Source organism: Ovis canadensis, chromosome 7, assembly GCF_042477335.2.
Source record: "Ovis canadensis isolate MfBH-ARS-UI-01 breed Bighorn chromosome 7, ARS-UI_OviCan_v2, whole genome shotgun sequence".
Taxonomy (NCBI): domain Eukaryota; kingdom Metazoa; phylum Chordata; class Mammalia; order Artiodactyla; family Bovidae; genus Ovis; species Ovis canadensis.
In genome coordinates, this window is record NC_091251.1 from 95,557,025 (window position 1) to 95,584,665 (window position 27,641).

The following is a 27,641-nucleotide window of genomic DNA, read 5'->3' on the forward strand; positions in this document are numbered from 1 at the left end:
CCAGCCCAACCACCATTTATAGCATGTTTCTATGGAAATGTGTTTCAAGCTACAAGAAACTGAGCTGCTGACAACCCTGGGGCACGCACGTGGTCTCTAAATTAGGGAACTGAGACAAGCAGTTATTGCTGGGTCCTGGGTTCAGGAAGACAGCCTGTTACTTAGATTCTGTATCAGTCAGTACACCAACCAGCAATGGTCCCTTTGGAATTGGCTTGAGATCACTGTAGGGGGTGGGAATGGGACCACAGCATCGAAGAATGAACACGATATTCAAGGGAAGCACGTGGATATTCCTCATCTCTGCTTCCACACTTACGCACAACCTGAGTGGCACCCACGCACAAGCCTGTGTGACATGAAGGACATGAAACTGGCCTGAGTACCCTTGTGAGTATCCAGGCAAGCCCTGGGCCCACACGCTCTCCAGCTTCCCTCTGACCCTGGCAAACCTCCAGCCACAAGGCCCTATTTCAGTCTGATCATGGAACAACAAACTCCAAATCTTTGAGAGTTCAGGAATTTGGCTTTAGTGCATGTAGGCTTGTGATAAACCCATCTTTCCACACATTCTGTTGCAGTGGCTTCTGCGTTAGCAGGCTCCAACCTGCCCACTTGAGGTCTGCCCAGGGCTCTCCTGGCTCCACCCACCCCGGGACTCCAAACAACACAAGGAGTCTCCATTTCCTGCCTTGGACTGTGCTAGTCACAGGGCAAGAATGATCGTGGGCCCTCCAGACACTCCACGTGACAAGAAAGCTCCCCACCGAGAAGGCTACCTAGAGTCTGTCATACAGAGTGAGGTAAGTCAGAAAGAGAAAAGCAAACATTGTGTCTTAACACGTAGACAAGGAATCTAGAAAAATGGCAAAGATGATCTTATTTGCAAAGCAGAAATAGAAACACAGACGTAGAGAACAAATGCATGGATACTTAGACAGAAAGCTGGGGTGGGGTGGTGGTTGGGGATACATTGGAGATTTATGTGTATAAAACAGATAGCTAATGAGAGCCTACTGTATAGCACAGGGAACTCAGTGCTTATGGTGACCGAAATGGGCGGGCACATGTTCTCAGTCACTTCAGTTGTGTCTGACTCTTTGCGACCCCACGGAAGGGAGACCACCAGGCTTCTCTGTCCATGGGATTTTCTCAGCAAGAATACTGGAGTGGGTTGCCATGCCCTCCTCCAGGGGATTTTCCTGACTCAGGGATCAAACCCACGTCTCCTGCATCTCCTGCACTGCAGGCGGATTCTTTACCATTGAGCCACCAGGGAAGCCCAACCTAAATGGGAAAGGAATCCAAAAAAGAGGGGGCAGATGGCCGATTCATTTTGCTATACAGCAGAAACTGACACAGCAGTGTAAAGCAACTATACTCCAATTTAAAAAAAAAAAAGACAGGGAGAAGGCTCCACACAGGGAGGCAAATCCAAGGGGGAGTGGTGGGTAAGAAGGCCGTTCACTAGGCACCTCAAGGTCCTGAGATGCCAGAGACACAAGGTGGTCAGACACGGTCAGAAGACAGTCAGCTGCTCAGCCACAGGCCACACCTGCAGCTGCAAGTCCCAGCAGAGCTCTTGGCAAGATGGGAGGGGTCAGAGGGCCCTGCCGGCCAAGCCAGAGAGACTGGATGAATGTGGGGGCTTCCTTCCTGAGCTTGGTTAAAGTCAAGTGAAAGTCGCTCAGTCGTGTCCAATTCTTTGCGACCCCATGGACTATACAGTCCATGGAATTCTCTAGGCCAGAATACTGGAGTGGGTAGCCTTTCCCTTCTCCAGGGGATCTTCCCGACCCAGCGATCGAACCCAAGTTTCCCACATTGCAGGAGGATTCTTTACCAGCTGAGCCACAAGGGAAGCCCCCCGAGGTTGGTTAAAGGGCAACTCTAATTTTTTCTAAGTTTCAATACTATAATGAATATGTGCAACCCTGCAAACATCCAAGACACAAAGTCACTGGGGTTCCACCTGGGTCAGGCAGAGCCACAGGAGGTCAGTTTGCAAATTACACCCTCTCTGCTGCCTGTGTGAACTGCAGAAGAGAGAATCTGCCTCCCGCTGCGGCTAGGCCTGAGGGACCAGGCAGAGGTGAGTGGGCAGCTCAGAGCCAGAGTCTCAGCTTCAGGGCCACACGTGCTCACTGGGCTGGAGCCCTGGAAACCCAGGTGCAAACAATCATCTGGGACTCTGAGGCCACTGGGGATAGCCTGCACCAGGCAGAGTCCATGCTGGGAGCCCCAAAGTTATGCAGTTAGTCGCCTATGAAGTCAGGCCGCCTGTTACTAAAAGACTCAGTTAGCCAATCTGAATTCTCCAGCCTCTGCAGTGCAGCGTGCTGATAAGACATACCAGTTCTTTCTTTCAGGTGGTAGCAGATGGGAGGTTTGGAGTTCCTCCCCTGGGGCCTCCTTCCCACCCAGATCCAAAGACATTGATACGTTAAGGTCTTTCTTTAAAGAAAAGTATATAATTATGTAATACAAGTAAAATATATATAAGCTTATACATTTATATGTTATATAAGTATATATATATATTAAAGTAGGACAGCAAGGAGCTCAAACCAGTCAGTCATAAAGAACACCTGTGCTGTGTGCTGTGCTTAGTCGCTCAGTTGTGTCTGACTCTTTGTGACCCCATGGACTGTAGCCCACCAGGCTCCTCTGTCCATGGGGATTCTCCAGGCAAGAATACTGGAGTGAGTTGCCATGCTCTCCTCCAGGGCATCTTCCTAACTCAGGGATCGAAACCAGGCCTCTCTCATTGCAGGTGGATTCTTTACCATCTGAGCCACCAAGGGAGTGCTGAATATCCATTGGAAGGTCTGGAGATGAAGCTCTAATACTTTGGCCACCTAATGTGAAGAATCGACCATTAGAAGAGACCCTGATGCTGGGAATGACTGAGGACAGGAGAGAAAGGAGGTGATAGAGGATGAGATGGTTGGATGCCATCATCAACTCAGTGGACATGAGTTTAAGCAAACTCCCAGGAGATAGTGAAGGACAAGGAAGCCTGGTATGCTGCAGTCCATGGGGTCATAAAGAGTCAGACATGACTTAGGGACTGAACAACAACAACAAATATAAATGTTGTATAAATACAATATATATTAACGTATGTGGATATAATGTTATAAAAGTATAATAAAGTATAGTACTATATAACATGTTATATTGATATAAGTATTGTTGTTATTTAGTCTCTAAGTCGTGTCTGACACTTTTGCAACCCCGTGAACTGTAGCCCACCAGGCTCCTCTGTCCACGGGATTTCCCAGGCAAGAATTCTAAATGAGATACTGATATAAATATATATTAAAGTATTATATAAATGTATATATTTATACATTTTAAACACACAAATACTCCATTCATGACGTCACCTAAATCTTGTATTTACCTTATCCTAACTGATACCACAATTTATACCACAGCCAAGGTAATCAGTTTTTATGCGCTCATTAAATAAGTATATCTGCAGTTTTGCCTGTTAAAGCAGAAGCCACTTTTTCCACAATTCTTCAACATTTTCCCATGAATTACTATCATCTTCATACTAGTCTAACAGACTATTCATGCTACTTCATACTAGACTATTGTTGGCACAATAGTCCACTGAGTCTAAGTAGTCTAAGTCTAAATTATGTAGTCATGTAGAACACTCAGGCTGTTTACAGTTTTTAGCTATTTCAAATGATGTTGTTACAAATATCTTTGTGCATATAGTTCTTTTCTTATCTAGAATTATTTCCTTAGAATAAATTCCCAATAGTAATACTAATACGTAAAAGGAAATTAACCTTCTTTATAGCTTCAAGTTCTACATTTTAAAGATATATTGCTCTGTGTGAGTTATCTTGATTATCTATTTTCCAAAGTAGTTTTCTTGACAACACCTTCCAATCCTGCCAATCAGCATCTACCCTTAAAGTCAGTCCACTTTTCCCAGCTCCCGCTGTGCATTGGGCATCTGGAGCATAAATCCTATGACTGAATGGATGTTAGAGGGAGTGCCACTGAATTTGCTGGGGAGGGATGAGGAAGGAGGCCAGAGATGTGGGTGGGAAGGTGAAGGACTGAAATGGACAGGAAGAGGGAGCCGGTCCCAAGGAGGCAGAAACAAAAGCAGATCTGGAAAGCAATCCACAAGTGGGCCAACATCTCCCCAGGACATCAACCCCACCCCACCACCCAAGCTTCCTCTGGGCTGACCTTCCAGGTGCCAAGAACAAAGACACACTTCAGTGGGTTCCTAAAGGAGCTTTTAGAAACTATTGCTTTCGGGTTCTGCAAACATATTTTGCAAACAACAGAGGCCACGCACTCACTGGCCGTCAAGTAGGACTACGTGTGTATGGACTCAGCAGCTAAGGGAGAGTCGACTTGGAGAAAGAAAATCTTTTCCGAAAGAAAGTCTACCTCATCAGCCATGGCAGGGAAGATGCTTCTCCACGGCTCTCTCTTCAAGTGGCATGCAGACCCCTGATAACTGTTCCAACACCAGGAGGGCCCCTGAGAGGTAACACGGGTCTCACTGTGAGGCATCATAAATTACACTGCCTGCCAGGCTCCGCTCACAGGCTTGGGGAATTTCTGAGCAGGAAAAGAACCACATGTGTCTAAGTATCTCATTTTATAGACAGAAAGAGACCCCAAGTGCCTGCTTTGGGGCTCCTGCTGCACCGTGCTGCAGTCGTCGTCAGGGAGTGCTCGTCCACCCCGTCCAACAGGAAGAGCTGCAGAGCAGCCTGTCCTGACCACCACTCGACTCAACAGGGCTTTCATTTTAAAACCTCAAGGTCTCCTCTCCCGGTCTGGCTGACTCGTTCTCCCCAGTTCCTTCTCTGTGCAAAGCCGGCAGACAGTGCTGGGCACATCCTCCGAGGGCAGCTGGTGTTTCTCCTTCTCCAGGGATTGGGCTGATGGGGGAGGGAAGTCTTTGCCACCTTCAAACCAGCTCCTCACTGCCATCACCTGCTCAGAGTCCTCTCCAGGAAGAGGGGGACCCATGTGCTGGCTCTCTGTGGCCCTAAATCCCCTTCTTCCCCTCACCCGGGTCTCCCTCAGGCTCAGAGCAACAGCAAAGCCCCCAGCTCTCCACAGGTGCCAAGGGAGACTGTCAGCTCACTCACAAGTGCCCCTGACCTAGACCAGGTCCTGGGCCTGTCCCCCCTCACCCCCCCGCATCCTCACATCCCCTCAGGCCACCCTTCCAGTCACATCACGGACACCTACTGTGTGCCAGGCCAGGGAGGAGCCAGGCACACCTGCGGCTGATGCTAGCCTCCTCCTATGGGGAAGCGCGACTGCAGAAATGCTAGGGTGGCAGCTCAGGAAGGCAGCAAGGAAGCAGGTGACTTCTGGCCGGCTCTGTGGGCATCCGCCAGCAAACGGACAGGGAGGATGTTCCAGGCAGGGGGACAACACCACACAAGGCACAGGGGCTTGACCGCCGTGCTGAGGAGCAGAGACAACATAAAGGGTGGCTCGAGGGAAGTGCGTGTGGCAGGAGGGGTGGGCTGGGGCTCCCAGGGCCTCGGGCGCCTTTCTGAGGATAGGGAGCTTCCTCCTGCAGGACTTGGGCAGCCCTCAAAAGCTTTTAAGAGGGGTGACATGATCTTGCCTGGAGGATTCCATGGACAGACAAGCCAGGCGGGCTACAGTCCGTGGGGTTGCAAAGAGTCGGATACGACTGAGCGACTAACACTTTCACTTTCACGATCAAAGCTGTGTTTCAGTAACATAACTCAGATCCCTCAAGACTTCTTTTTCTGCTTCAGTGTTGTTTTTAACGCGATTCCGTTTCATCTGGACAGAAATGGGCAAAAGGGGGCAAATTGTGCCAGAGCCAACACTGGCCAGGAACACTCCTGCTCATCCCTCCTGGGGGTCACCCTGACCCCACATTGGTGAGCAGGCCTCAGGCTCAGGCCTCACCTCCAGTCCAGGATGCAAGAACTTGGCCCTTAACACACTCAGCTGCATGGCGGCAGCAGCTCCCCACCAACAAGGCACCAGGGAAAAAATCTCCTGAAACACTGGCAGCCACCACAGACATGAGTCCAAAAGTTCAAAACTGCATATTTCTCTTTAAAGCAAATGAACTGCTTCATCTAAGTTTATTGGAACTGAATGACCAAGATTTCATGCAAGATGTGGCAACCCACTCCAGTACTCTTGCCTGGAAAATCCCAGGGACGGTGGAGCCTGGTGGGCTGCCATCTATGGGGTTGCACAGAGTTGGACACGACTGAAGTGACTTAGCAGCAGCAGCAGCAGTCCTTACTTCAAAGAGTTATAACCAGAGGGCCTGGGGGCAGGAAGGGAGCTGGCGCTCACCTAATCAACACCTCGTCTGGATGAAGAAACTGGGCAGGGATGTGACTGGCAATGCTGACAGTCCCAGGCAGATGAAGCCCAAGCTCCTTTAGTTCTTCCTCAGCCAGGATAGTGGCTAAAATGCCTCCACCAGGTTGACATCATCAGAACTTGAGAAGGGTCCAGTCCTGTTGCTCTGGACAGCTTGGGCACCAGGGACCGCAATCATTCCATACACCAAGCAAAAGTGAAAGTGTTAGTCTCTGGGTTGTGTCTTGACCTAAGAATCGCACAGAATCAGATTCTTTACCATCTGAGCTACCAGGGAAGCCCTCCACAAACCAAGCCTGAAGTCAAAACGCCAGCCTTCAGTGGAAAGCAAGACAGCACCTCCCAAACACCTCATGGCCCTGTGGGTCTTGCCTAATCCAGAGGAGAAACAGAATTCACGCTGTAGCTGCCTGTTAGGCAGAGAGAGCCAAGCCTTGGCCTCCGTCCTTACGAAGCAGCACTGAAGTTTTCCAAATGTTCAGGGAGGATCCAGATGCTGGGATGAGCTCTCTTTTCCACTGGAATCATTCAGATTCCAGAGGAAAAACCCAACTGTTAATGAAACGCTCAAAAGCACAAAAGGATCCTAAAGTTTAGCTGGAAACTAGATTCAGAAAGACGTCCCAAAGGACTAAGATCAAAATGTGGATATTTTCAGTGGCCTAAGGGGGATGCCCTGTCTCCACCTCCTATGACCTGCACTGTCCAGTCTTCCCAGTTTGAGGGTTAGGATGGGTTCTGGCTTCCACGATGGACACCTGTTCACCGGGCCTGTGCACCCATCCTCAGGTTTCAGGAACCTGGCACTGTGAGTCCTTGTGGAAGGAAGAGTTTCACTTGCCACTGGGGAAGCTGTAACTCCAGAACATATGAGAACATGAGCATGTGACCTAAGCCAGCCAACCAGATGTTCCACCTCTGCCTCTGGATTGAGTGACACCACAAAGAATTAAGGAGAGTTCAAAACTCATTCCAGAGGTGGTGGCAGCATTCGGGTTAGCTGGCAGCCAGACCAGAGGCATCATCACTTTGTCTTCAGTTCCACCTACCCAGCTTCGCACAGATCCTGATGGATTTCTGAGCCTCCTTCTCCAGATTTCCAGGACATTCAGTGAGTCACCAGATATCCTTCCAATACATTCCTCTTCTCATTAATTTAGCCAGAGTCAGCTTCTGCTTTTGCAGACCAAAGACCTAGACTACCCCAGCATGTCCTTCGACCTCTACAGACTCCTCTGGCCCCCCTGAGACAACACCTTTGCTCAAGCTTCTATTCTTCCCTCTGAGAAAAGTTTCATTTAAATACTCGTACATAGGACAGGATTATAGCCACCTTATAATCACAGGTATGAACAAAAACACGTAAATGCTGAATATAGCGATCCATCCTACCCTGGTCCTAAGTAGATGCCACAATTTGGGGAATTAATACCAGAAATTAAAAGCATTACCACGCTCTTGGACTCTTCTCTGTTTCTCCATCAGTTCAGGGCAGGGTGGACTTGCAGTCAAGAAACCTGAGTTCGAGAACTTGCACATGTCCTTCCAACCCTGGGGCAGGTGGTACCTGTACCACCTATTTCTCCAAGAGGTTAAATCAAATGAGAAGACCCTACTCATGGCAAAACTCCAGGAACTTTTAAATTCCTAAGTCAATCAGTCCTTTCAGTCCTCTCTTTCTTGATGTCCCCAGGGATGAACAGGTGATCAATTTCAACTCAATAAAAGACATATGAAAGTATGTACCATGTGCTGTACTTGGTGAACAAAATCATGGTCTCTGTTGTCATAAAATGTAACGCTTCCTCCTCCTTTGGCATCTGTGACACCAGGCTCTCCTAATGTCCTTCCGTTCTTCTTGGTCTCCGTTGCTGACTCCCCTTGTACTGCACCCATTAAATGGTGATCCCCTCACCTCCATGGGTGATGCCATGCTCTCCATGGGTGATGCCGTCAGCTCCCCTAGCTCCAGCTGTGTCCTGGTGATTCCCAAGTGTCTGTTTCAGAATGTCTGACCAACGGGGGCTAACGGGAGGTAATCAGATTTGTCTAGAACTTGTCTGGAAGCTGTAGCTGCACAGTAAGGAATCATTTTTACTTAAATGATATGTTTATTGGTTACTTAAATGATACATTTATTGATAGCCTGCTTAGAGTCCATGGGGGAAGCAATGCTCCCCACTGCCATCCTCCAGTGGTATATCTTACCCCAAGACCTACATGTCCAACTGCCCACTAGAACTGCTTTCTCAAATGTCCTGCAGTTGTCTCCAGAGATTAAACTCAGTGTCTCTCCCCTAAAACCTGCTCTTTCCCCTTTACGTTTCAAGTAGAAAGCTAAGCAAACACTCCAACCTCCCTTGCTCTGTTCATTTGGTTGGGCCTCAAAGCCTGTCAACCCAGCTCCCATGACACCTTCCTAATCCAGCTTTTCCCTCCCGCACCGCTCTGGCTCCGACAATTTTTCATCTTGCCCCAGGGACCACACTGACCTCACGCAGTGACCTCCTCACTGGTCCCTTTGCTGCCCAACTTCCCCATCTCCAGTCAATCCTCCATATCACAGTGAGTGATCTTTAAAAAGACAATCTGATCCTCTCTCTCCCTCACACACACACACACACACACACATCCATGGGGCCCCAGGGGCTCCCACTGCCCTCAGAGTAAGGTCCAAATCTCTCTGCTGACACCAATGGCTGGCCCACGACCTGGTCCCCACCCGCCCCTTTTCTGCACGCCCTCCCACCAGCGCGCCACCACACCCACTGCTCCCGGAGCAAACCGTGTTGTGTCACACCTCCACGCCAGGCCCTGCCTGAGTTGCTCCCTGGGCCTTGAATGGCCTGACCCCCTTTGCCACCTGGTGGACGCCTACTCCTTTCTCAGGACTCGGCTCAAACACCAGCTCCTCCAGAAAGCCTCGTCCTCATTAATTCCATAGCCTTCATTGGGTACAGGTATGGGGCAAGGCACTGAGGCCATGCTAGACCTTGCCCAATGGTCCCACTCTCCTCTGCCCTGGATGAAGTGACCCCATCCTGCTTCTGAGCCCTGCAGACCCCTGAACACTTTCACACTGACATCCGTGGCACTAATGGCTCTTAGCTTTTGTGCGTGTGTTTCCCTCAGAGACTGTGAACCCCTTGAAGCGGGAGGCTGACTCTTCTTTATCTTTGCATCCCCAGCACCTTGCATATGGCGTGAGTGAGTGAAAGAATGAAGAATGGGAAGGGGAATCATTCTATAAACCATGACAGGCAGCGTTCCACTGCTACTGGGAATTCACATCCGAAATGCTAGCTGGAAACATCAGCACAGGCTCCTTGGAGGAAATCCTGAGCCTTCCCTCACCTCCAGTGCAAGTGGAAATGGGGATCCAAGAGTGGCTTTGACTCCTAAGTTGTCCCACAGCACATGCTGTTGGGAGGCCACAGAGGAAGCAGACACAGGCTCATGGGATAGATTCCTCGCAGGCCTCTTACAATTGCCAGTAGTAGGGAGGCTGGGGAGGGGAGACAGGGGAAGAAGAGAGAAAGAGAGCAGATGGGGAGGACTATGGCCTTAGATCAAACTGTCTGCCATGCATGGCACTGCCCTCTCCCAGCCCCACAGAAATGACAGGTCACCCAAAGCTTAAGTCCTTCCTCTGCAATCCTGCAGTTTAAAACGCACTCCATGGATCTCTGCATCACACCCTACTCACCTGTTCAAAGAACCTTTCTTGCTTAATCTCCTATGGTTACTTCCTAAATTATAAACCTGCCGTCTATTCAAGGGTGAGCCTGGGCTAAGAGCCCTGAGCCTGCTGTCTGCCGGATGTCACAGTACAAGCATTCAGCATGCTGGGTGAGACTGTACTGTTTGAACACACACATATTTCATACTACAGAGCCCCCAAGTTCAAGCCAACCACTTTATCTGCTGCCTGACCTTAGAAATGACAACTTCTTCCAGAACTAGAGGAACCGGCTAAGATGAAGTATCAAGAGCCTGTGTGTCTGCCAGCTGCCTGCTGCCCTACTAAGGTACTTTCAAGGTTAACCTTGATTGCATTCTTATCTTTCACTTTTCACACTGACTTTATTTTACTGTTATTTATTAGTTGCAGCACAAAGGATCTTGATCTTCATTGAGGCATGTGAACTCTTAGTTGTGGCATGTGGGATCTAGTTCCCTGATCAGGGATCAAATCAAGGCTCCCTGCACTGGGAGCTCCAAGTCTTAGCCACTGGACCACCAGGGAAGTCACGACACACTGTTTAGAATCTGATCCTCAGAAAATGCAACTCCACCAAACTGCATTTTCTTAGCTGACAGGTCCCTCTGGCTATAAACCTATCTCAGAAGCTGACTGCCAGCCTCCTGGAGAGAAGGGGCAGGCGGGATCTCTGATTGGGCCACATGCAGTGTTGACAAAACCGCAGTTGTTCTACAAATGCTCAGAGAGAACAGTCAGTCTTGCATTCATTGGCTTTCCCAGAGGGTGCTAGAACTGTGTTCCTGGGCCTTCTAGCACCCCACTATCTTCCTAAAGACCTCGCTTTCACCCTGGCTTTTGGTTTTGTTTTTCTTTCAAGTTTCTCCATTTTAAATCTTTGTGCACTGCCTGAAGGAAACTAAAGAGAGTACTGTAAACAAAATTCTTGGTTTACAAATACTGGAACTGATGATTATGATGACTAAGACGATCGATGCAGGATGGTGAAAGAAAATGGAACGTGGGGGTTGCACCTGACTGAGTTCCACTGAGCAGCTGTGTAGCCTTAGAGAAGTCACTTATCCTCTCTGAACCTTTTAGTTAAAAATGAGTTACCTCAGGTACCCTCTCCAGCTTTAAATTCTCTGAGATGCTGTTACTACGGTTACTATAAAACAGGATGATAACAGTCCCTAAGGTCCTAAAGCTATTAAGGGCTCATCAGTTCTAAAAACTGATTATTTTGTGAAACAGCAGATTCTAGGCAATGCGGGTTTATTAAGTGCAGTTTATGCACAATTTTTCAGAAATAGTTTTCTAGGAAAATCCCAGTTTCACCCTTATAAGTGCATCAAGAAACTTCAGTTAAAAGTTGAATTCAACATACTGACTGCAGCATTGCATGTAACGGCAAAACACTGGAAACAACCCACGTGCTCTTCAACAACAGACTAGTTAAAGAACTTCCCTGGGGGTCCAGTGGTTAAGAATCTGCCTTGCAATGTAGGGGACCTAAGTTTGATCCTTAGTCGGAGAACTAGGATCCCACATGCCACGGGGCTACCAGAGTGCCACAACTAAAGAGCCTGTGGGCCATATGATGCTGTGAAGGTCCTGCGTGCTACAACTAAGACCTGACGCAATCAAATAAATAAATATATATATTTTTAAAAAAACAACAGTTAAATAAATGATGGCATTTTCATACAGTGGAATACAATTTAGCTAACGGAAACTATGAAGCGGCTCTATGGGCACTGATATAGAACAATCTCCAAGACACACTAAAAGGGAAAACCGCAGAATGCAGAACACTCTGTAGAGTACACCAGCATTTGTTTATATATTCATATTTTCTTCTATGTGCAGAAGCCACATCTGGAAGCATGGCTGAAAAATGACAAATTGTAGTTGCCTAAGACAGAGACACTTAAGGACTGAAGAAATGAGCAACATTAGAGGATGGGAAATTTACTTTTTCAAAATATTATGTTATCAAATTTATCAATATTTTCTTATGGGTTCTGTTTTGTCCTTTTCTTAAGAAGGTCTTCCTAAAAAAAAAAAATTAAAAAAAGGTCTTCCTTCTCTCAAGGTTAAAATACATAATCATTTTTCTAATTCTATTGCCCATTTATATATGTTTATATCCATATCAGCTTCCCTGGTGGCTCAGCAGTAAAGAATCCGCCCACCAAGCAGATTTGAGTTTGACCCCTCGGTCAGGAAGATCCCTTGGAGAAGGAAATGGCAACCCACTCCAATAAAATCCCATGGACAGAGAAGCCTGGTGGGCTACCATCCATGGGGTAGCAAGGAGTCAGACTTGACTTAGCAACTAAACAGCAGCAGCTGTTTAGTACATATATAAGTCTGTACAGTAATCTATTGTCTATATTGAAACTATTTTTGAAATTTACTTTACACTGTATGGACTTTTCTGGTGGCTAAAATGGTAAACAATCTGCCTGCAACGCAGGAAACCCGAGTTTGATCCCTGAGTCGGGAAGATTCCCTGGAGAAGGAAATGGCAACCCACTTCAGTATTCCTGTCTGGAGAATTCCACGGACAGAGAAGCCTGGCAGGCTATAGTCCACAGGGTTGCAAGGAGTTGGACATGACTGAGAAACTAATACTTATACTGTATAACTTACCCCTATTGAATTTTGAACTATATGTATGTATTACCTGTTTTTTAAAAATCCAAGTATAGTTGATATACAATATTATTTCAGGTGTATAACATAGTGATTCAGTATTTTTATAGATTATATTCCATTAAAAATTATTACAAGATCACAGCTATAATTTCCTGTGCTATATAATATATCCCTGCTGCTTATCTATTTTATACATAGAGGTTTGTATGTCTTAATCCTATACCCCAAATTTGTCTCTTTCACTTTCCTTTCCCCTTTGGTAAGCACCGGTTTGTTTTCTGAGTCTGTTTCTATTTTGCGTATACATTCATCTGTATTATTTTTCAGATTACACATATAAGTGGTATCATACAGTTTTATCTTTCTCTGAGTTAGTTCACGAAGCATAATATTCTCTAGGTCCATCCATGATGCTGCAAATGGCAGAATTTCAGTCTTTTAATGTCTGAATAATATTCCATTCTGTATATATCTTCCCTATATATATATATGGGCTTCCCTGGTGGCTCAGATGGTAAAGTGTCTCCCTGCAAAGCAGGAGACCTGGGTTCGATCCCTGGATCAGGAAGATCCCCTGGAGAAGGAAATGGCAACCCACTCCAGTATTCTTGCCTGGAAAATTTCATAGACAGAGGAGCCTGGTAGGCTACAGTCCATGGGGTGGCAAAGAGTCAGACATAACTGAGCAACTTCACATTATATATCTTAATCCATTCATTTGTTGATGGGCAACTTGGGTTGTATATTATCTTTTTGAGAATAAAACTGAGGGGGGAAAAAAAGAACCTATCAGATTTTTAAAATTTATTCATTTTCTTTTTGGTCTCACCACTTGGCATGTGGGATGTTAGTTACTCAACCAGGAATCAAAACCACAGCCCTGCACTGGAAGCACAGAGTCTTAACCACTAGACTTCCAGAGAAGTCCCAACCAGATTTTATTTTTAAATAAAAATTTTAAAGAATCTAGCATATGGGGTGCATTTTATGGTACGTGAATTATATCTCAATTAAAAAAGAAAGATTCTAGCTTATATGGCAAGGTTGAGATTAATAGCACGAGAACTGAGTGGAGTCAACAGAATCCTCCCAGTTAAGCCTGAAGTTAAGGTTCGGCCAGGATCTCCCCAAGACTCAGCTTTATAGAATAGTCTAGTTTTATAGGTCAATACCTGTTTGGGCAAATCAAAGCTGCAGTCAACCAGGAAGCATCTCTTTGCCTTCCTCATAATTCTTGTCTGAGAGTTCCCCAGTTCTTTGTATCAGCTGGTTCCCTTGGAGGACCAGGACAACCCAGGAAATGGATGGTCTCCCCTGCCTTAGCCAGTGCTCAGGCTTAGGACATCCTGGGGCAGGTCAGCTAGGTTCAAATCAAGACAAGGAGGAGCCAGAGCTGAAGCTGGACAGACTCTGTCTAGCACCCAGGGGGAAGAGGCACTGGAAAACAAGCCGGACAATGAGCTGCAAAGCCAGGAGATACCAGAGAGGCTAACAAGCAGAAGGAGGAGGATGGCTAGATGTTCAGAATAGACTGGGAACCATGGATCCTGGTGCTTGGCTCGGGTGTGTGTGCCTATGCACAGCCAACAATATCTGAAGACCACTGCACTGCTGCAACCTCACCATCACTACCATCATCCTCCTCATCAGACATCCCCTGGGAACACCAGGGAGGACAAAGATAAATAAAACAGGGACTTCCAGTATAGTTAAAAGTGATAATACTGATCCACCCAAAAGCACATTTATGAAGCCAGATGAAAGATGTTATTGGAGCTATGATCCAAAGCTGAAAGTCCTTTAGACCAAGTTTCAAGGTTCCTCCATCAGGGGGCCCCAGTGGATGTTACTGGAATCTCAGGGAGAGGCCCACAGGGTGGAACAGAGGAAATCCTTAAAGAGAGAAACAAGAACAAGGCTAAAAAGGACAGCAAGACTAAGCCAAGTGGGAAAGAGGAAAGAGAAGGCATTCCAGACTTCTGGGAAAGCATGAAAGGTAGGAACGCTTGCCACCAGCAGTTTGGACAGACACACAGAGCGGGTCACAGGGTCAGAACAGAGGGTTAGGGCAGGAGAGTGGTGGAGGCCAGACCCCTGTGTGGGAGGCCCCAACTGCCAGCTTAGAAGTTTGATCCTTACCGTGCAGACAGTGGGGAGCCATTGAAGGTTGCTGAGCAGGAGGGTGACCCTTGCAAACAGGCGTTTTTAAGTGAGATTACACAGGAGCCCTTTATCCCAGGCTCATTCAAAGACCTGTGTGTATTTCAAGTGGCACTTGAGACAGAAAGTCGTAAAGCAGTGCCCTGTGTCATGTAGAAGAAGAAGAAGAAAAGGAAAAGGTTTAAGGGTCTCACAAAGAGATGCTTCAGTGAGAATGAGAAAAGAAGGGGGGCACATTTTAAAGAAGGAAACAAATTTGCAGGACAGAACTACCAGTCATCTGGAAAACTGCAGCACTTTCTTCAGAGTCTGGAATGCCCTCTTTTGGCTAGAGTGGTTCTGCCTCCTTTTTTGGAGGTTAGTTGTGATGTCAAAACACAGGCTTGTGGTGCAGGGAGGCGGCTGGGAGGAGGCAGATGAACAGAAATATAAATACTGGGCCCAAGAGCATAAAAGGCCTCCACACTAAGACCACCGTCTTGCCAGGGGGACTTCTCCATCTGCCTCTCTCGAGTGGAGCCTCAGAGTTTTTGTCAAAGCTACTGGGAGCTTCCTAATTACCCAAACAGCTTCTCCGCTTAAAACAATAAAGTGATTTTTTAAAAAATCTGTCAAGTGTCGGTATTATTCCTACACGTGCATAGTGAGGCAGGAGGCAGGGCTGTTCTGGGGCCACGAACTGGGGAGTCACTTTAGGCCATAAATCAGCATTTATATAAAGTGGGAGAGGAAGTCAGGATTAAGTTTCCAGTCTTAACCTGGGCTGTGTACAACTGCAAATTCTGTGAATACAGAGGCAAAGCTGAGTGAGCCGGGGAAGGGCCTGAGTTAGACACAAAAATCAGCCAGGCTGAACTGATGACAAGGGCGGGTGACTGCTCCAGGCGGCTCTACAGTTCCAGGGGTGGGGAGTGTCTGATTCCTTTTTTAAAAAATAATTTTATTTATTTATAATTTTTGGCTGCGTTGGGTCTCCGCTGCTGCACAGGTTTTCATCTAGTTGTGGAGAGCAGGGCTGCTCTCTAGCTGCGGTGCTCAGGCCTCCAGATGTGGCGGTTTCCCGTGTTGCGGAGCACAGGCTCTAGAGCACTGGCTCAGCAGTTGTGGCACTCGGGCTCGGTTGCTCCTTGGCATGTGGGATCCTCCTGGACCAGGGATCGAACCCAAGTCCCCCGCCTTGGCAGGCAGATTCTCATCCACTGAGCCACCAGGGAAGCCCTGAGTCCTTCTTTCTTTGGCCTCTGCTAGAGGTTCATCTCCTCTGCTCTCCTCCCACAATCCCAGGGGGCCTTTGGGCACTTTTAGTCTCTGCACAGTCTATATGAAGACAAAAAATTGCAAACTCAAAGCTGTCTTTCCTCCGGAGTCAGAAGGGAATGCTCCCCTCCTCTTCCCCTCTAGACTAGTGCTGTGTACCAGTGGGCTCTTACTAAAGTAGCCCTGATCAGGTGATGCAGCTAACCAGGACCTTGACAGTCAAGTTCAGTAAAAACCCAAATGTACACAACACAAGGAGTTGTGCAACTCATGGGAACTCCCACCTTTACAGTGATTTTGCCCTACCCTTCCTTCCCCTGTGGCAACTGTGTCTGGATGTCCCAGACTTTCCAGAAATGTCCCGATTTCACGTGCTCTTCCTTGAGTCTCTGGAAGCACGTAGGTGTCTGCCAGGGATTATGCCCTAATGGTTTAGTTGGACAAATGGTCACTGTGCCCGTGACATGCAGCTGGCATGAGGTTGCAAAACAGCGTTTTCCCTCCGGGTGAAACTCCGTTCCTTGGTTGGGGAGAAGGCCAGGCATGGGGAAGCTCCAGGGTGCTGGGCCATGGGTACCCGTCACCGAGTCACACAGTTCCTTCAGCAGGGCTGAGTGCTGCCCTGGCAGAACCTTCTGCCTAGGGCACAGAAAGAGTGAGCTGAGATTTGGCATGTTGGAAGAAAGGCCCAGCATGCAGCCTGTCCATGTTTTCGACTGTGTTTTAAATCCCTCTGCTACAGTTAGCCACCTCTGAGGCCCTCAAGGAAAATCTGTTTGCCTTCTTTCCACACTTGAAGGCTTAGCTCCCTTCCTGCCACATGGCAGCTCAGAACATGTGAGGACCCCCTCAACCCTGGTCTGTGTAGCCCAGCTTGCTCAGGAAGGAGGGAGGGGTTCCTCTGGAGAAAAAGAATATGAGTCACTCCTCCACCCCCACCCCAGACACTGGCCACAAACAACAGTCTCAAAGACCCAGCACTTTTCCCTTTGCCCAGAACACAATAAAGGAATTAGCGACCCACCTACTAAGTTTCTACATCTGACACTTGACGGCTCAAAGTCTAGCTCACCAGCACAGTCACACATGTCTGACGTGTCCTCTTTGCAGCCAGGCCCAAAGCCAGTCACCATGCAATTTTGCTAATTCAAACTGCTTTCCCGTTTAGAGAGGTCGATAGCCATCTCCCATCTCCTTTTCCTGCTGACGTCATCTCACATTTTCTACAGGCACAAATAAGGGTACAATTCCTGGGACAGTTTTCAGGAGGTTGGGAGTGGAAGGATCCTGCCCTCCCGGGTCCACTCTACTTCTCTGGCCATTTGGCCAATTATCCGAGGTGAAGGGAGAGGCGAGGAAATAAATCACCTCGCTAAGGTGAAAGGTCGAAAAGAACTCGGCGACTGCAGCTCAGACCCAGATCAGTCCTGGGTATTTGCAATGCAAATGCGCGTTTTGTCCGCTGCCACCGAGGTCTTGCACAATAGCCTGTGTATAAACATCCAGGCCAACAATGCCTGACTGTGCAATCACGCTGTAATTACAGGCCGGCAGGAAGCTGCTGCTAGGAACTGATCCATTCAACTTCTAGACATCCCATGTCGGAGTCTCCACCGCACCGACGAACATTCCTGCACACACCAACGCGTCCCCGACGCGGCCGCTGCCGCTCCAGTTGCAGACTCCAAGCCCCGGAGCCCGGGCGCCACCCGCCCGGCCCGCCAGTCCCAAGTTACTTTGCAGAGATGTCATAAATTTCTCAGCTGTTCTTAAAAAAAAAAAAAAAAAAACAAAACCTACGCCACGAGGCTACCGAAGGCGGCGCGAACCACCATCGAAGTTCCCAAGCACATTCCTGCAAACCCTAGCAGTTTGGGAAGAACAGAAAAAGAGCGAGATGCCTCAGAGCCCACTGGAAGCGGGGTGGGAGTTTTATATAGAAAACACTCACATATGTATGTGGGTGTGCTGACAGTTTTTATGGCTAAATTGCAAAGTGTTAGGCCTTAGTGATTACTGTCGGGCTCGGGACGTGGATTAGGAGAAGGGGGTGGGGGAGTCAGAGGAATTCGTTCAAAGGGGACTTTGGGGCCGTTCTGGGTTTTGCCTTTTGGAAATGCGTAGGGGTGTTTCCCAAACTTCCAAGTGGTTGTGCTCTTCCTCACTGTCGGGCCAAGCAAAGAAAAGGGGGGGAAAGTTCCTTTAACTTCCTTCCTGCAACCTCAGCGAGCGCGCATCCCTGGGAAGCCGGGCGGGGGCTGGGGGACGGCTGCGCCCAGCCTGTCGGGATGGCCGCCCCCACCCCCACCCGGGGCAGAGTACTAGCCCGGGACGCCGGCCACGGGAAGCCCCTTCCCTGCACCCCTGCGCCCGCCAATGGTGCCTGGAAAGGCCCGACTGCAGCCCCGGGCTGCTCTGAAATCCCGCGGCCAAACAGGGTCGCAGCCAGGGCCCGGATCCCGGTCGCAGAGCTCGCTCCCTGCAGCGGCCCCCGCACGCCACCCCAGCGCCGCCGGCCCTCCCCGCCCGCGCCGCAGAGCCCGAACCCCGAGCGTTTCGGGGGCCCCCGCGGCGGCGCCGCGGCTGCGAAGCGGGGGAGCCGAGCCCCGCGACTCACCTGCGCGCTGGATCCCGGGGCGGCTAGGAGGGGCGCGGGGCGCAGGCGAGCAGGGCCCGCAGACTCAAACTTTGTTGCTCTCGGGACGGCGCAGTCGTCACTTCCTCGCGGAGCGGGTGGCGCGGCCCGGGCGGTGACCCAGCAGCTCGCGCGGTGGCGCGCCGGGCCCTGCAGCCGCCCGCGCCCCCGGCTCTGCGCGCCCTCGGCCGCGGAGGAAAGAGGGCTGCGGTCCGCCTTCGTCCCTCCGGGGGAGGCTCGCTCCAGCCTGGTCGTTTCCGAGCTGAAGATGTGCTGGATGCGGGAAGATGGTGTTGGGGTTCAAGGGCCCAGAACTGGAGTTCCAAGGAATACAAAGGATGGGAAAGGAGGAAGAGAAAGTTTTTCTGTTTGGCGTTGAGGCTAGAAAATCATGTTAGAAAACACGGAGCTCTGTGTTCGTTTTTGCTTTGCTTTTGTTTCGTTTGCACCAAATAATACCTAAGCTGGGCCTTAAAACTCGGGTCTCCTCTCCCCACATCCCCTTAAAAGATCGGCACCCTTGCCCTTCGTCATTTCCAGAGATAATAAGGGCGCAGGACGTAGAGCGTTTATGACTTCAGGGGGCAATCTCAGCGCCCAAATTGGGGCTGCAAAATAGTTTCTGTTCTAATCCTCCCTCGCGATTTCCACCTCCTCCTTTACACTCAACTCACAGACCTCTTCGGGGCCTGTCGCAGTCTGTGTTTCGTCATGGACCAAAAGTGACTTGGAGAGTAGGGTGGCGTCCTGACAAAAGGAGCTTCAGGCAGTAGTAACTCTGAAATCTATCATCGCCCAAAGTACATTAGCTCACATTATTAAAAACTACAACAACAAAAAAGCCATCTTTTTAGTTTCCGATAAGTAGCAGCAAAGTAGTTTAAACGGCAGTCTTTAAGGAAGAATTCCTGATCCAGTAAAGCTGGAGAGAAAACCAGTTAGCCTTTGCTGTGGTTAAAAAAAAAGAAAAAAAAAAGCAGACATTTGAAACAGCAGTGGAGGGCTTTCATAACAGAAACATTAGCTTCATTGTAACTTGTGAAAACAGGGACCTTTTCAAAGGTGGTTCAAAAGCATCAGTTAGGACTCAACAATTTCCCCTTTTTTCCCCAAATACTGCTGCTACTAGCACATTGGCCAGATCACAGAACTGCCTGTTCCAAGGCTTCATCTTTTTACTAAGGCACAGGAAACCGCAGAGTTGAGTGAAGGTTTTGTCCAGAAAGGTGGATGTAAAACTGATAGAAACTGACACCTGAGAAATGATCCTCAGGTCTGCATTAACATCGAGCGGGAAACCACGAAGCAGGCTCACCGGAAGGTTAGGAGTATTGAAGACAAGGTCTCCTAGCAACATGTAAGCCCCTATATGGTAGCCCTGTATGCACTGCTCTCATTTCTGCTGAGACATTATTAATGGCATATTTTAAATAGCCACATGTATCAGGTGAGAAAACCAATCTTGCTTTGAGAAATAAGTTCATTATTAGACTCTCAATCATTATAAATTCTCTGAAACTTTCATGACACGCAATTTGGGGGTGGTGGTGGTGGAGGGATTGTCTATTTCAATTGTGAAATAGAAGTTAATTTCTCAATATGCTCTGCTTAAGGCAGGCAATGATAATCTAGGCATAGAGAGAATATGCTTTTGAAAATCTTGTGGTACTCCATCTTCTATAGAACAAGAGCAGAATATTTCTTTGTTCAGTATTGTGATTCTGAATTCTCAGTCACAGTTTCATGAATATTCAGTATTACTGCATGCCCAGGAATAATTAGCAGACAGTGTAAATGTCTGAAGGATACTTATGCATGCACGGACATGCATCGCTTTTTCTCTGTATAGGGTGACATATTTGCTGGAGTATCACCAAGTGCAGAAGCTGTTGCAGGCACCTTCGCAAACAGCCCCCTGCTAACAGGGGTCCCCTCCCTCTGGGTATTCATGCCCTATACAATCTCTTCTTCTTGAATGTGGGCTAGACTAATTGACTCAGTTCTAACAAATCACGTGTGGCAGAAGTCATGTGATGTCACCGCTGAGACTAGGTTATAAAAAAAACCTAATGTGGCTTCCATCTTGGGTGCTCTGTTTCTTTTCTTGCTCTTTCTTGGATCACTCACTGTAAGGGAAGCTAGTTGCCATGTCATAAGGCAACCCTGTAGATGAGGCTCAAGGCCGCCCAACAACCACAGGAGTTAGCTTGACAAGAGATACCTCCCTTTGGCCCCCTCCCAATCAAGCCTTCAGGTAAGGCCTTCAACCCCAGCCAGCAGCTGCCTCATGAAAGCCCTTGTGGCAGAGACATCCAGCTAAGCTGCCTGGATTCCTGACCCACAGAAATTGTAAGATAGTAAATATTTGTTGTCTTCAAGCTGCTGTATTTTGGAGTAATTTGTTACACAGGCACAGATGACTAAGGTGCAGGGAAAAGAGAAGTAAATCATTAGGGGTCCAATAAGAAGCTCACGCAAATTTCCTGGTCCCTCACCTGGAAAGCAGGGCATAGAGAAAGAGGCAGGGTCCTAGACCAGTCCTAAGTATAACAAGCAAATCCTAAGAACAGAAGACCCAGTCGTGACCCTTTTTTACAGAACAGGGGTCATCCTTAACTTTAAAACAGGTCAGAGAGCATGTGTCGCTGCTCAGTCCCTGGCAGCCCGGGTATTGTCATCAACCTGCTATTGAATGCAGATGTCTTTGTGTCACAAGAATTGACGTCTGTCCAGGTGTCCTCTTCCTCCTCCTCAGGACATCTGCTCTGATCCCCAAGACCTTGGCACACCCAGTGGCTCTGGAGTCAGACCCTGGTCCTGGAAGGGAGCTCAAAAGACAGGCCTTCAACCCTGGCATCCAGAAGAGACAGGTCCAAATGTGGGAACACAGAAAGGATAGGGGATTTCAGCGGTGGGTCCAAAAGAAAGACATGGGGTCCTGCTGTCGAAGAGCAAGCTGCGAACTATCTCTGATAAGAATCGTCTCCACACTGCTTCCAGGACTACAAAGAACTTTCTGTCCATGTGATGGTTATCTTTCTCTCAGCATCACTTCCTCTCTGACTGGAGCTAATTATTTGAAAACACCAAACAAAATTTTAGGAAGCAGGAAAAATGTTCTACTCCTTTGCCCCTTTCTGTGGCATCTACTTAGGGCTGCTCCCCGCCCACCATGTTCCCCTCCCCTCAGCCAGTCCCACAAAAGCTGGCAATTGTAGAAGCTGTTTCTGTTTCCCCTCCAGAGACACTAAGCTCTGATTCTTCTCATGTGCAGTGGCCACAGCTGCTGTGTTGCCATGCCGTCATCCGGTTGCTATGACTTACGAGGTTGTGGATGTGCCAGAACGTGAATCTATTAATTTAACAGGAACTAGGCTCAGCACATACATTCCTTGTTAGGTCATTTGCTTTGCCACCTAAACCACATCCAATGTGTTCAGCAATGGAAACATTTCTTAGAGTCTGGCTTTGCAAAAATGCTAAATGCCCTGAATTTTGCATCTGCACAGTCAGTTTTATATTATTAAATTATTGTGGAGGACATAAAGACATTCTAGCAGGGGTATGCAAAGAGATTAGCTCAGGGGAAAAAATTAAAGGGAGGGAAATAGTCTCTAGTCTTCATCCTCTACATTCTGAGGTCCTTTCCGCAAGAGGCGTCTGTCCTCACTTCAGTAGAAATCCTGTCCTGAGCCCTGGCTGGTCAGTGACAAGGTCTAAGCCCTGGGACACTGGTGATGGGTGCCTCGCTGAGAGGAACCGCTGTCCTCTTCTGGGGCACCCGCAAGCAGGAAATGTTCATTCACCCCTTCAATTAACATTTACTGAATGTCTACCGGTGGGTGTGCAAGAGAAACAAAGATGAAAAGGACAAAGTCTCTGCCTAGCGGAGAGACTTGCATAAACTAGAACCTTGCATAAACTAGAATGCGAAGAGAGTGGTAGAATAATCGAGTTCTACCTCCGGTACCATGAACTTCCAGAGAAGGAAGCAAGTCTGTCTGGAGAAGTGGGTTATGGGCCACTGCCAGTGTTCTTCTCTTTAAAAAATTGTTTTCAAATTATCAGATGCATTGCATTAAGTAATAATAAGTATTATTTTGTAAAACTTTTGTTTCACTTGTGTATAATAATACATAAATTTTTATGGAATCATAGTGTAAAACATATTTCCTGCATACAGTCAAAGAAGTGTGAAAGTTCTCGGTTTAAAGAGTAATGAAGAACTACCAGGACTACTGACAGCCTATGATGGGCCAGGCCTCAGGGTGTTGTCCCATTGGATAGTTGAAGAGACAAGTCATGACTTAAGACAGTCTTTAGATCCTTCTGAATTCTCCTTTAGTAAATCAAGACCAAGCCTAATGAACCAGCTCCTTGAGTCCTCTCTGAACAGAGCAGAGGCCCCTTCCACCCAAGCCAGTTAGGCCACCTCTAAGGCAATGAAAGAGCAGCCACTGCCTTTCTGGCCTGCCAGACGATGGGAGGGGAAAGAGGAAAGTGAGAAGAGGGTCAGAAATGCATCGTGGAGACTTCCCTGCTAGTCCAGTGGCTAAGACTCCATGCTCCCAATGCAGGGGGCCGAATCAATCCCGGGTCTGGGAACTAGATCCCGCCAGCTGCAGCTAGTATTCATATGCCACAAATAAAGATCCTGCATGCTGCAACTAGGAACTGGTGCAGCCAGGTGAATTTTTTCTTAAAAAAAGTATTATGCTTTTCCTTCTCTCCAGGTCTCAGATGGGAGTGGGGAAGGTGCATTACCTAATGAGTGTACTTCAAGCAGGGGCTTCCTAGGCAGCACTAGTGGCAAAGAATGCAGTACAGGAGACATAAGAGACGCAGGTTCAATCTCTGGGTTGGGAAAATCCCCTGCAGAAGGGCATGGCAACCCACTCCAGTAACCTTGCCTGGAGAATCCCATAGACAGAGGAGCCTGGCAGGCAACAGTTCATAGGGTTGCAAAGAGTCAGACATGACTGAAGCAACTTAGCGCACATGTACATAGGCAAGCACAAGGTGGGAGGGAGTGGTTCTCACCCAGCACCCCCACTGTCACTCTGAGATGAAGCTGCCTCCACAGTGGTTTTGTACCCTGTAGAGGGCAGCCATCTCAAAGTGAACCTGGCGGTCAAGCTGTGTAGTCAGAGCCAGGCCTGAGGCTTAGTGCTCCTGAGTTCCTGCGGTTTCCACGTGGCATAGCCAGCCTGTTGAGAGCCAGCAGCCTTCCGTGGAACTGCCCTGGTGGAGCAAGCTGACCCTGCAACAAGCTCAGGGCAGACATGGGTCTGCACTAGTGAAAACACAGGGGAAAATGAGCACCAAGTTGCAAAGCAGGAGATGCCAGTGCTGGGAGGTAGGGGGTGGCTTTACTAAAGAATCCACAAGTTCATGTGCTGAAACTGGTACCATCAGGGGCCTGCCCAGCTAGCAGAAACCGAGAGGACAGGGCATCTTGATATGATGGTTAGGAACAAGGACCTGGGGCTGCCCACACACTGCCTGGTTTCATGTCCCATCTCTGCCACATACTGCCCATGTGACCTTGGACAAGTTACTTAGCCTTTTTGCACCTCAGATTCCTTGTCTATAAAATGAGGATCATTGCACATACTTGATAAGGTTGTTATAACATTTAAATTAGTTTGATTTTTTTTTTTTTTTACTGCACCGGATCTCAGTTGCAATGCTTGGGATCGTCAGTCTTCAGTTTGTGGCACGTGGGATCTTTTAGAGTGTGGGATCTAGTTCCCTGACCAGGGATCGAACCTGGGTTCCTTGCATTGAAAGTGTGGAGTCTTAGCCACTGGATCACCAGGGAAGTCCCAATAATTAATTTGTAAGGTCTTATATATGTGTTCCTTAAGTGTCAGTTATATGAGGAAATTGTTCACCAAGCAAAAGGAATTCTATAGGGATGTCATAGGACTCCAAGGCCTTCAAATTGGATTTTTAGTAAAAAAAAATCCCCCCAATCATCAGCTGATGAGCAAAGTTGGATCAGCTGTAGACTATACATTTAAGATATGGTGTTAGTTAAAAGGTTTGGCCCCTCTGCATAGTCTGGCTGAAAAGATAGACATAGCAGTTTTTTAAGTAAGACATTCAGTTCAGTTCAATTCAGTCTTTCAGTCATGTCCAACTCTTTGCGACCCCATGAATCGCAGCACGACAGGCCTCCCTGTCCATCACCAACTCCCAGAGTTCACTCAAACTCATGTCCATCGAGTCAGTGATGCCATCCAGCCATCTCATCCTCTGTCATGCCCTTCTCCTCCTGCCCCCAATCCCTCCCAGCATCAGGGTCTTTTCCAATGAGTCAACTCTTCACATGAGGTAGCCAAAGTATTGGAGTTTCAGCTTTAGCATCAGTCCTTCCAATGAACACCCAGGGTTGATCTCCTTCAGAATGGACTGGTTGGATCTCTTTGCAGTCCAAGGGACTCTCAAGAGTCTTCTCCAACACCACAGTTCAAATGCATCAATTCTTCGGCGCTCAGCTTTCTTCAGAGTCCAACTCTCACATGACCCCTGGAAAAACCATAGCCTTGACTAGACGGACCTTAGTCGGCAAAGTAATGTCTCTGCTTTTGAATATGCTATCTAGGTTGGTCATTACTTTTCTTCCAAGGAGTAAGCGTCTTTTAATTTCATGGCTGCAGTCAACATCTACAGTGATTTTGGAGACCCAAAAAATAAAGTGTGACACTGTTTCCCCATCTATTTGCCATGAAGTGATGGGACCAGATGCCATGATTTTTGTTTTCTGAATGTTGAGCTTTAAGCCAACTTTTTCACTCTCCTCTTTCGCTTTCATCAAGAGGCTTTTTAGTTCCTCTTCACTTTCTGCCATAAGGGTGGTGTCATCTGCATATCTGAGGTTATTGATATTTCTCCCGGCAATCTTGATTCCAGCTTGTGCTTCTTCCAGCCCAGCATTTCTCATGACATACTCTGCATATAAGTTAAATAAGCAGGGTGACAATATACATCCTTGACTTACTCCTTTTCCTATTTGAAACCAGTCTGTTGTTCCATGTCCAGTTCTAACTGTTGCTTCCTGACCTGCATATAGGTTTCTCAAGAGGCAGGTTAGGTGGTCTGGTATTCCCATCTCTTTCAGGATTTTCCACAGTTTATTGTGGTCCACACAGTCAAGGCTTTGGCATAGTCAATAAAGCAGAAATAGATGTTTTTCTGGAACTCTCTTGCTTTTTCCGTGATCCAGCAGATGTTGGCAATTTGATCTCTAGTTCCTCTGCCTTTTCTAAAACCAGCTTGAACATCTGGAAGTTATTCTATTGCTGAAGCCTGGCTTGGAGAATTTTGAGCATTACTTTACTAGCATGTGAGATGAGTGCAATTGTGCGGTAGTTTGAGCATTCTTTGGGATTGAAATGAAAACTGACCTTTTCCAGTCCTGTGGCCACTGCTGAGTTTTCCAAATTTGCTGGCATACTGAGTGCAGCACTTTCACAGCAACATCTTTCAGGATTTAAAATAGCTCAGCTGGAATTCCATCACCTCCACTAGCTTTGTTCGTAGTGATGCTTTCTAAGGCCCACTTGACTTCACATTCCACTTACCTTTAATTGTCCAAATGTAATTTAAGAGAGGATTGTGGTTGGTTAACAGAATAACAGTCCTCCTCAAAATGTCCATGTCCAAATTCCTAGAACCTATGCATGTTAATACCCCCAACAAGGGAAGGTTGCTAATTGTGCTATGCTGTGTTGGGTCGCTCAGTCGTGTGAACTCTTTGTGACCTCATGGACTGTAGCCTGCCAGGCTCCTCTGTCCATGGGGATTCTTCAGACAAGAATACTGGAGTGGGTTGCCATGCCCTCCTCCAGGAGATCTTCCCAACCCAGGGATTGAACCCAAGGTTGCTAATTAGCTCATCTTAAAATAAGGAGATTATCCTGGATTGTTGGGATGGGCCAATGTAATCACAAGGATCCTTAAACAGAGAAGAAGGAGGCAGAAGAGGAATCAGCGAGAGGGAGATTTTGGAAGAATGGTCAGAGAGATACAAGGTTGCCAGCTTTGAAGATGGAGAAAAAGTGTCATGAGCCAAAAACGGAGGTGACTTCCACACACTAGAGAAGGCAAGGAAACATATTCTCTCAGAGACTCCAGAAAAGAATGCAGCCCTACTGACACCTTGATTTTAGCCCATTAGATAAAAATCTGCATTGCTTCAAGCTAACAGTTTTGTGGTAATATGTTACAGTAGCCATAGAAAACTCTTACAGGAGCATTTTCTAAATGTAGTATTTTCTGGGAAGTATTTGCATCATGTGTTAGACACATGTGTTACAATATGTATTAGAAGCCCCAGTTTTCAGATTACAATTTGAGCAGGAAGTCTGGCTGGGTGGGCCAGGCACAGTACTAGAATGTCAGCTCCCTGGCAGGTTCCCAGAGTAACAAGCCCATGAAACTCGGGGACAGGTCTTTTAAAGTACAATGATATACAGTTTCATATGCTGCTTTAGGGATGAACTCCCAACATGCAAAATGTTTCTTGGAGCTTCTCAGAAGTGGTAACTGCTGCTGCTGCTGCTAAGTCACTTCAGTCGTGTCCAACTCTGTGCAACCCCATAGACGGCAGCCCAATATCCCTGGGATTCTCCAGGCAAGAATACTGGAGTGGGTTGCCATTTCCTTCTCCAGTGCATGAAAGTGAAAAGTGAAAGTGAAGTTACTCAGTCATGTCCAACTCTTTGCGACTCCATGGGCTGCAGCCTACCAGGCTCCTCCACCCATGGGATTTTCCAGGCAAGAGTACTGGAGTGGGGTGCCATTAGCAGGCCACAATGTGGAGGGCAAGTGTAGAAATGGTTAATGAAA

The 27,641-nt window shown here is 47.7% G+C and overlaps 1 protein-coding gene and 2 long non-coding RNA genes across 3 annotated transcripts in view; 2 read left to right on the plus strand and 1 right to left on the minus strand.

Moving 5' to 3' along the window:
* Positions 1-18,928, minus strand: part of MIDEAS (mitotic deacetylase associated SANT domain protein) — a 68,604-nt gene extending 49,676 nt beyond the window's left edge. Inside the window, exon 1 of the mRNA XM_069597021.1 lies at positions 18,771-18,928. The gene's annotated coding sequence lies outside the window, so the exon portion shown is untranslated. The remainder of the gene's footprint in view (positions 1-18,770) is intronic.
* Positions 160-3,178, plus strand: LOC138443886 (uncharacterized). Its single transcript, XR_011258346.1, has 3 exons — positions 160-390; positions 582-803; positions 2,774-3,178. It is a non-coding gene; the product is annotated as an uncharacterized lncRNA (long non-coding RNA).
* On the plus strand, positions 10,268-18,295 carry LOC138443887 (uncharacterized). Its single transcript, XR_011258347.1, has 2 exons — positions 10,268-10,403; positions 17,700-18,295. It is a non-coding gene; the product is annotated as an uncharacterized lncRNA (long non-coding RNA).
* Positions 18,929-27,641: the final 8,713 nt, after the last annotated feature.